Here is a 10,702-nt window from a genome sequence, read left to right on the forward strand (position 1 = left end):
TTTCTTCAAGTCCTTTTGAAATACTCTTATTCCCTGAAAAACATTTCCCAGGTAATTACTATACATTGTTACTGCTTTTTCATGGACACCGAGCTTGTTCATCTAACATGACTGATAGTGACTGCCCATTTCTCTATTTCCTTTCTTTTATCTTTCATGTCTAAAGTGGTTTCCAGTATTAGATTATGAAGAAGTTTTTAGGAATTCGGGGAAAACTTAAGATGCTTTGACCCTCCAAGCAATAACAACCTTCCCTCATGAAGAGATCCAAATGATTTCGCAGTCAACAATTTTTCTAGCTAAACTCACTCAAACCTTGGGGGTTGATGATCGAGTTTGGCATCCTGAACTGTTTTCACATCTGTTTATCTATAGCAGTGGAGAGTCAGGGACTGGATCATTCTCCCACTATGGGTTAAGCAGACGGTCTTCATTCTCCTGCCTTCATCCTCACAGACTGTTTTAAATTTCTTTATATTTCTTTTTGCAAGCTTAATATCATGCAATTCTTATAGCCACATTTCAATGAAAGCATTCATCTGATTCTTGTTCTGGGTGCCCTTCTGATATCACAGGTGCTACCTAGGGTTGAGGTCTATTTTGTGCACAGAAGCTTAATTATTTGCATTTTGCTGCTTCTGAAATCCCTCCTCCCTGCTATCTGAATGTGAAAACCTCAGCAGTTATGCCAAACCCTTCCCATATTGTCATGAGCCCTGATGCTGTCATTTAACAATGAGGGAGCAGGTAGGCACTGTGAAAACAGAAATTCTTTTAGCCGGTCTGTCCTTGTACTTTTTCTGAACACATCTAGCTACAGGTGCAGAACACACTTGTGATTTTCTCATTGGAAAAGTGAGCCTTGTGGACATAACATCCAAACCTAAGTTGCAAGGTGGTTATTTAATGCAATGATAAACCAGCCCCCTTCTGAAAACATTTATATTTCTAGGCCTAGATAGGGGTGCTCACAACAGCTCTGTCTGATCACTTGACTTGGAAGTAGAAGATGCTGCGTGGAAGGCCCAAAGGTACAATCAAACTCCCCACAGATGTGTGAGTGTGGGCAATGTCAAGAGAGGTTTTTTAGAGGGCAAGCAGGCAGCAGTGGATAAGAGTGAGGAACTCAGAGTGCTTGCCTGCCCCTGACATTCACTGTGCTGTGACCTTGGGAAAGTCACTTACCCTTGTGAGGATTAATGACTTAATCTCAGGGAAAGTACTTTGAGATCATTGGCTGACAGGTGCTGTATAAGTACAAAGTATTATTATTAAAATGTCACTGTGCAGGCTGCATTTGCTCTTGAGGGTAAGAGGCAGGAATGACAGCCCTGGATGAGTGGATAAAGATTATGTAAGACAAGGAAATAGAGAGTTCTGTCATGAACAGTTCTGTCCCATAGCTCTCCTTTCTATCAATACTCACAACCACCAGCAATCTTCTGGCTTGTCTAGCTACAGGGAACTCTTATTTTCCTACAGTGAGTTGGGAGAAACTCTTAGAAAGTGTGTGTGAACATGTGTGTATGTGTGACCATGTATGTGAGTGAATATGTGTGTATGTGTGAACGTGTGTGTGTGTGTGTGTGTGTGTGTGTGTGAATATGTGTGTGGTGCATGCATACATGTGTATGCATGCGCACATGGTTTTTAGAGAACAAACTTGATTGCTCTAACTAAGAAGCTGGTCACTTGGTTTCTTGAGACAAGGTCTCTCACTGGTCTGGAACTCGTAGATTTGTCTAGTCTGAATGGTTAGGAAGTATGAGGGAAGTTTTTGTTATTCCCTTTTTACCAATCCTGAGATAAAAAGCTCTCACCATGATGCTAAACTTTTGATGGGTGTTGGGGCCGCACTAGGGCTCCTAGATTTGTGAATCACTTTACTAACTGATGCATCTCCCAGTCCCAGCTCTTTACCCATAGATCCTTCTGTCCTTGGTTGGACTTTGAAAATAGAGATCATAGAAACTCATTTGAATATCTCTAGGAGGTAATTTTCTCCAGAAGCCTCAGAAACTTCCTATATATAAACAGAAATCAAAACTCAGAGAGTTCATCAGCTTACTGTCACACACCGTCGAGCGGAAGCTAACGTTTCCACTGTTAGCAAATCATTCATCTTTGAGATGTATCTGATTTTGGTTTAATGTATTTTATGTTGCTGATAAAAGACATTTTAAGAAAATAAATTTATTGTTTGTAAAAATTCTCAAACCAACTACAACAATAAATACCCGAAATCCCAGCAGAGGGTGACACAGGAAAATCCTAGGAACGCTCTGACCGGTCAGTCTAAATGAATTGGTAAGCTCCAGATTCAATGAGAAACTCTTTCAAAAAATATGGAAAACACACGACATTGATCTCTAGCCTTCACACACAAGCAACACCCCCCCACTCACATGCATGCATATATATGACAGAAAAATCCTAACATTCGATAGATTCTCAATCTAAACTTTTGACAAATTAGTAACTTGTATCCAAGTTTAAATCTAAAATTATGAAGCATATCAAAAGTCAATAAAGAGCTTTGGAACACTGAATTCTTTAAGGAACCCAGTTGTTCCCCTAGAAGTATACCCCATATTTGGATGATTATAGTCCTGTGTGCCATCATATCTGTTTTTTAATGTGGTTCTGGACTGAACATAAGGCTTTATGCATACTAAGCAGGTACTCTAAAAGCCCAGCTACAGCTTCAGCTCCATTTGGTTATTTTTGAAAAATATTGTTCATTCTTAAAATGAGTGCACTCAGAGCAGTATTAAATCATCTCTTCAAGACTTCTAGAAAACAATTCTTGCCTGAAAACAAACTCTGGTCATGAGGAGGAGAGTGCAGCCTTCTTATTACACGCTGTATTTCACAGCAGACTCACCTTGTGCAAGAGCAAACTTCCCTGTGCCAAGAGAGCTCAGGCAGATCAGTCCTGAAGAGCAAGGAGGTTGACCTCCACAGTTTCACATGCAGAAGCAGGATGTTGCCCGAGCAAGCTCCAAGGAGGGTAAGCATTAGCCTCTATTAAAACATCTGTATAGTCAAATGCTCTCTCTCATTTTTTAATTATTCCCTTAGCACCATTGTCGTTCAGTGTGTAACTGTTCTTGGGGATATTTTGAGATATTTTAATAGGGTAGAAAAACCTTCACAGGTGAATAAGAAATGCAGAAGAATCACTCTTGATGTGAGGTGGAACTTGTTACGTTCATGCGCCTTCCTGCTTTCTTCTTTCTACCACCCGAGCTCTCACTGCGGCATGAGTCTCCTGGAAATCCACCAAACATGTTCTTACTTCAAGTTTTCTTCCTCTTTGGAGCAATCCTTTCTCCTCAACCATTTGTCTGAGACTCCATGCTGCTTTCTAAAATTAATAATCTTGAAAACGTCTTTTGCAGGCTGTTTGCTACCACTTACCTCTCGCCTTCCTCTCAGTAATTTTACATGAACAATCAGATTCATTGTATTTTCTGAAGTGGAATGGAATGTGGAAATCTAAAAAGTCTATGAAGGACTTGTTCTGTAGGTGTTCAGAGTATACCTTGCCATTAGTTGTGGCTTCTAAGTAACTATGATTAATGTAGACAGAAAACTCTATTGAACATGAATGAAAGACTTTTCTAAAGAACTCCTTAACGCATAAACAGTGGAATGAGTCCCAAAATAGTTGACACTTAGAGGACACATTACTGGCTCCTTACAGAATCAGAATTTGAGTCCAATCTTTGTACTCCAGCAGAAGCAGTGCCCACAACACCAAGTTGCTCTGTATGCCACACCTTATATGTGCCTGTTCATTGGGCCTTCTGAAGGTAACACTCAGCCTGTGTGTTTCTGCTTCATAACCAGTAGAACGGGCTTTCTATTGATGGATCTTTAAAAGAAGGATATGTTTAGTTTTCATGTATTTTAGTTCTGTATATGTGAAACTACATATACATGTTTTACATTCTTCTGTGTCTAAAGCGTCACTGGATATGCTTCCTGTTTCTTCAAGGCTTCCTCTGCCATGATGCTTTGCTCCTGGGATAATGGTCTTTAATATGTCAATGATTCGAGTGCAAGGCTATTTTCTAGGTCCTTCATTGTTTCACAGTGAAATTGAAAGAGGGAATCCAGCTGTTTATATGCAATATGCAGCAATTATGAAGTTCATTTCCAGAAGCCACTGTCACCATGGCAACTTGTAATTCTGGAAAAAATAGGGACAGGCTGTCGAGTGACTTCCAGTGGGGCCAACTTGTAACCAGGAATGGCTGAGGCAAGGCTGATGAGCAGCCTTTAAGCACTGCTGTTTATTTTGAGTTAGAAGCAGTTTTTGCAACTCACACTCCCTTAATCCATAACCTCAAATCCTTTAAAGTTCAGTTATCAGTGAAACTTGAATTTCTAGATTTGCCAGAATCTGCCCTAGAGGGCTAAGTAGTTCAAATGAAACAAGAGCCGGCATTGTATTGATGTTTATTTCATAGCTCCTTAAACGCCAAACTCAAAGACATCACATCAAACTGACTGAACTTGAAGCCTGTGTTGCAGGAACCTCAGAAAGTTCAAATGAGGACCACAGAACCCGGACTCTTGATATGCAGTGCTTCTGAGAGCACACTGAATTCTTTGATATTTCAAGAAAAAAAAATAGATAGGGCTTACTTTAGAATGAATGATTTTTTTTTTTTTTTTTTTTTTTTTTTTTGGTGTGGTATTTCAACTTCATCAGGCTGGAATGGAAACGGGAATTGCTGAAGGGGCAAGACAAGGTGAGGACAGCAAAGGGACAGAGAGAAGGCAATTTGGAGTCTGAAATAATTGAAAACAATTTGGCTAGGGTACAGAGTTGATTGCCATGCTCCCTGTCACCCACGTGTGTCTCTTTGACGGACCGTGTGCAGCTCTACATGCTCCAGAGGGAAGTAAGACAACAGGCAGGGAAGGGTCAAGCTTTCAATGCCTACAGCACCGGCTTGCACCCTGGGAAACACATGGAGATGAAATGCTAAGTGACTGCCAGCTGCAAAGGCATCAGAATTGGATTTTTGCTCTTTCTGCCTCTTTTGACTCTCTCTTTGATCCCTGCTGGCAGCACGCTGGGCATGTGTGAAAACCACAGCTCAGAGATACCATCCCCATTGGGAAAGTGAAAGAAAAGCTGACCCAATGGGCAGTTGGCTTTCCTCTCTGAAATGTTCAGGGGAGCTAAAGTCGGGGGATGCTCCAAAAAGACAAGGGCAGACCCCTTCTCCATGGGGCCATTTTTGGTTTTTGTGCTCTTTTGATCAAAGAGTAAGCAGGTAACCTTACATAGAACACCAATCATAAGGAAACATTCACTGATTGGCAGTTTCCAGAATAAAGTTTACTGTCTCTCTGGGCAGAAGTTAGACCCTGGGAGCAACTGGATACAGAGGAAGGTGCTAGAGATGTGATTTGCAGAAATATAGGCATAAAAGTCCTCGGAGTGTGAGAAAAAGAAAACTTCAAGATAGGAAGTCAATGCTCACAAGAAAAACACATGAAAGGATTTCAAGTGAGTTCTAAGTGGGTGACAGAAGGTGTCGCCTGAGGTTAAGAAAGACATGTAATGACGTCCACTATTGTCCTGCTATAGATTCCCATGAGCTCTGATTGAATTTACCAAGGACACTTTCTGCTTCTGTCTGTATCTTCAAAACCAGCCTACTGTTGCTCTTTACTCTAGATCTTCACTCTGAAGGTGAAGTTTGGTCTTCCTTAAAACAGTCCTGGAAGATCCCTGTCGAAATGGAGGAAGATGCGAACCGAGTTTGCCTGTCTCTGGGAATGGAGGGGAGTGCGGGGACCGCAGTCTAGGAGTCCAAGACTGGAGTTCTCAGACGCGGCCGAACCGCCGGGGTCTGAGAAGGTAAGCGACAACGGTGCTTGGGTGCTTTCAGGACCGATTTGTCGAGGAGGCAGCGGACGTCTGCTCTGCGGGGCTACATCGCCATGGGAGGCCGCCCTGCAATTTTGGCTACGAAAGGCAAGTTCGGCGAGGCTTTCTGGCATAGGAGCATGAGAATCTGACAACTAGCGAAGCATGGCGAGGAGCATACCCAGGGACCCCGAACTGGCTGTGCAAGAGCCGGACCGAAGGTCTCTGGGCACAATGGAGGACAAGCGGAACATCCAGATCATCGAGTGGGAACACCTGGACAAGAAGAAGTTCTATGTGTTTGGTGTGGCAATGACGATGATGATCCGCGTTAGCGTGTACCCGTTCACCCTCATTCGCACCCGGCTGCAGGTTCAGAAGGGCAAGAGCCTCTACCATGGGACCTTTGATGCCTTTGTCAAGATCTTGCGAACAGAGGGAGTGGCTGGCCTCTACCGGGGCTTCCTGGTCAACACCTTCATGCTCATCTCTGGCCAATGCTATGTCACCACTTATGAGCTCACCCGGAAATTTGTAGCCGACTACAGCCAGAGTAACACAGTGAAATGACTGGTAGCCGGCTGCTCGGCCTCCCTCGTGGCCCAGAGCATCACAGTGCCCATAGAAGTGGTCTCCCAGCACCTGATGATGCCGCGCAAGGGCGAGAGAATGGGTCGCTTCCAAGTTCCTGGGAACCTAGAGGGACAAGGGCTCATTGCCTTTGGCCAAACTAAGGACATCATCAGACAGATCCTGCGGGCTGATGGGCTTCGAGGCTTCTACCGAGGCTATGTGGCCTCACTGCTAACGTACATCCCAAACAGTGCTGTGTGGTGGCCCTTTTATCACTTCTATGCAGGTTGAAGGCAAGAGCTCCATCATCCTGACCTTCACACAGCTGATGGCAGAAGAGGGGCCTTAGGGCCTCATGAAGGGCCTCTCTGCTCGAATCATCTCAGCTACACCCTCTACTACTGTCATCGTGGTGGGCTATGAGAGCCTCAAGAAACTCAGCCTCCGACCTGAGCTGGTGGACTCAAGACACTGGTAGCCAATGGCGGACAGAAAGGCTGTGGTTTCACACATTCTTCTGGGCCAGGGTAGAGCAGGGAGGAGAGTATCCTTGTGAATGCCACCACGACACACCCATCCTGCTTCTGGCCCGCTGACCTATCTGGGACAAGACGATAAACTTTGGACGGCTCTTGCTGAGGAGGTTCTGTGCTGGCTTTCTTGTTCCCAGATCCGGGCCCCTCACTAGGTCCTCATACTCAGTCATGGCCTGAAGATCAACCTCCACAGGACCCTGCTGGCCCCTCGCTGATGCCCCTCTCTCTGTGTCCGCCCCTCAGGCCTGGAGAAGAGCTGCTATAGAGTTTGCTTGTCCCCTGCTTTTCCATCGTAAGACTTTAAGTCATGACAGCTTCAGGCCTACTGTCAGAAGCCCTCCTCGGAGAAGTGGAAAACTGTGACGTCGATCCCAGTTCTTTATCCCTTTATTTCTTATGCTTGCTTAAATTTGGGACCAAGTTGTCCACTGGACTACTCTGCTTTGCCCTGCCTTTGGGGACAAATGGGGGCAGGGCACTCTGCAGGGTGTTCGTCTTCTCTGGGAGCTACTAAGATGGAGAAACGCCAAAGCTTCATTTGGTTCGTATAGTTGAACATCTGTGAAGCAGGCAACTAGTCTTGACAGCATCGGGTCTACTGTCAGAAGCCCTCCTGGGAGAAGTGGAAAACTGTGACATCAATCCCAGTTCTTTATCCCTTCCCTTTCCTTTTAGGCCTGGGACCCTGAAGACAAGAATGGGCTGTTGGCCTCCACTGGGACTACAGTGGAGGGCACAGTCCTAAGTGGATCAAACTTACACTGGAACATTTCCCTGAAGCCAGGTTGAGAAAGCCACTGGCTTGGCAAATAATGAGAGGTGCGTGTTCCTCACTGTTCTCTCCTCAGGACAGCTGACCCGAGCCCCGGAGGCAGCAGTGGAGGCGCTGAGCCCCAGGCAGCAATGCCACTTACATACCTGTCCCCCAGATGAACAACAGGTGTCTCCCAGTGGGACTCTGGAATATGAACTGCCCTTGTTTTTCTTGTCCTTGGTTGTGAAGTGTCATCCTAGTCACGGTACCCTGTGGTGGCAGCAGAAGAAAGAACAGTCAGGAAGACACCCAAGGCCAGGCCCACTTCAGTGACCAGCCTCATACTGCCAAAATTGTTGATGCTCCCGCAGGGGCTTCTTCCCAGCCTCCACCAAGCCTATCCAGAGAAACATGGCCCATGGAGTGGAAAGAAGACAAACTGCCTACTTAAGATGATGGCCTGGGTGATGCTTTCAACCTTTTTTAGTGGTCCCATGCCTTGGGAAACGTCATGGTGCCAATCTGGAAGGTGCTAGCTAACTGAAGCCTTCTCGTTTCTTCCATCCTGAGTAGGAGCCATCTCTGTACTGACCTCTGTAGTCTATTCTCGTTTCCTCTTGAACTTTACTTTTATTGGTCTCAGCATGTCAGTTGTTTTGAGACGGAGCCTCAGACAAGTCCTAGGCTGGGTTTGATTCACTGTGAAGCATAGGATGACCTTGAACTCTTGATCTCCCTCCCCGTCCCCGAGTTCTGGGTTTACTGTGTACTGCTAGGCCTCACTTCCTGCACTTTATTGCTAGAGCCCCCCAATTTTGTCCATAGTCATCTGAAGGGCAGATCCCCCAGATCATTTTAAATCTTTATACTCCTCACATCCACCCAAGTACTGTCAATACAATGGAAGCAAGGACCCCCACACCACAAGGTTTTCTGAGCGTGACTTCTTGAGTCAGTCTCTCATCTTTCTTTGAGCCTTCCTTACTGGGGCAGTGTGCGGACGAGTGCGGACACCACGAGAGGGTCCTGCTTCTCACGCCTTAGGTTATTTTTTCCTCCTGACTTCATTATTTTTTCTTTTCCTTTCTTTCTTTTTTTTTTTTTTTTTGACAGGGTTTCTCTGACTTCATTTTCTTGTGCAGTGTGTAGTCTCTCCCGCTCCTGTCGCTTCTCCTCCCTTTCCTTAGGCACCCTGTCCTGACCCCTACTTTCTTACCCGAAGTCAGGGACTAGAATAGGCCAGTGGGCGCCCGTCTTTCCAAAACTGGAGAGCAAGACAGCTAGAAATTTCAACCTGTTGGTCCATAACCTATTTTAGAAACTCGAAACGACTGGAAAACACGGGGAAGAACATGCATTTAAGCATTTGATAAAAATGGACTATTGAGGATATTAGCTGTGAATATTCACTGTTGCACTGTATGAAATCTTTGAAATGTAATTAAAAGTTTTTATTGAGCCCCCCCCCCCCCCAAAAAAAAACAGTCCTGGAAGAAAACACAGGTTTTGGCAGTTAAAGTCCAGACTTTGACATGTCATTTATTTGCACTAAAATTACTAAGAACCCTGGGTAAATATTAAAGGCAAAAAGTTATTGTTCATAATTCTTGAGGCTGAAATTCTGAGGTGAGTATCCTAGCATAGTTGGTTCCTTTAGAGTCTCCTTTTGAGATGTAGGTTCCCCGTATAGCCACGTACCCTTCTATGTATCTGTGAAAAAGTAAACCCATTCTTGAGAGCTTTTCCTTATCCTAGCAGTTGTTTCCAACTGGACTAACTCCCAAATGCCTTCAGGTTGATATCGGGTTTCAATCTAAGAATTCAGAGGAAATGGAAACATTGCATCTATTCTGCCTCTTATCTCTCATTGCCATAATGATGAAAGGCTCACCAGAAATCCTTACATTCATGCTCCTTGTATGTGACATGTACGCAATATGCTTAAAATGGTGTCCAGCAGTGGGCAAGCTGTCACCAATAGCAATGAACATCACTAATTCCCCTCTAAAATTCATAGTAGCTGTCTTCAAGATACAGCTGGCAAAATAAAAGGTGAGGAGCTCAGGCAACAAGGCAGCAAAAAAGTCCAGAGATAAGGTAAGAGCAACCTCAGTTGGGTAAGAAACCTTTGCCATTCTTTTGTACTATAAAAATGTTCTATCTGGTAAGTGAGGCTTCAATTAAAATGAAAGGGGAGGAAATTTGGTCTCAGAATATTATAACTAAATTGAATTAGGAGAATAAGGCTAAGGATACCACTTAACCTGCTCATAGGTATCCCAGAATGACTTGATTAAACCCAAAAGCCAAAAAATGTTCTTTGTAATGTGCAGGAATGTTCACACAGGCATTCTGAATGAGCACTATAGTGACTGGTCTGTACTGTTGGAGGAGGCATATAAAACCAAGACCAAAGTGAGCAGGAAGCTCTTTGTGAGCCTAGTGAAATCTGACAAAGGCTTCCCAGGAGAAGCTGAAAGATTTGGGACACTTATTTCTGTGAGCATGGATGTCAAGTGTAAGGTGGGTACAGGAGGAAACCCAGGATATGTTATTGTTGGAATTCTTAAAAGTTAATGTGTTGGGGGGTTTGTCTCCAATGTTCACACATGAGGCTTTGGGGGAGTGATTAGATCACAAGGGATTCGATCTCTTGAGTTTATTATATGTTGATTAGTAGGAACCGTGTGTGTGTGTGTGTGTGTGTGTGTGTGTGTATAAAACAGAAGTTCTCTTTTTACTTCCTTCTGCAATGAGGTATTATCTTCCCCTTCCCCAGACCTCCACCATGATGTCCTGTCTCATTACAGACCCAGAAACTAATGATAGAATAAAATGACCCCAGACCCCCAAACTGAAGTCTCTGAAACCATGAGCTAAAGAGAATCTTTCCTCAGCTAAGTTATTTATCTTGGGTGTTTCTCATAGTCATGAAAAATCTACTTAGCA

General features: G+C 44.3%; 1 pseudogene; it reads left to right on the top strand.

Annotated features, from left to right (window-relative positions):
- Positions 1-5,917: 5,917 nt before the first annotated feature.
- On the top strand, positions 5,918-6,941 carry LOC121453671 (annotated as a pseudogene).
- Positions 6,942-10,702: the final 3,761 nt, after the last annotated feature.

This window comes from Microtus oregoni, unplaced genomic scaffold (genome assembly GCF_018167655.1).
Source record: "Microtus oregoni isolate MIOR12 unplaced genomic scaffold, Mior012 000011F_ref0000422, whole genome shotgun sequence".
Taxonomy (NCBI): domain Eukaryota; kingdom Metazoa; phylum Chordata; class Mammalia; order Rodentia; family Cricetidae; genus Microtus; species Microtus oregoni.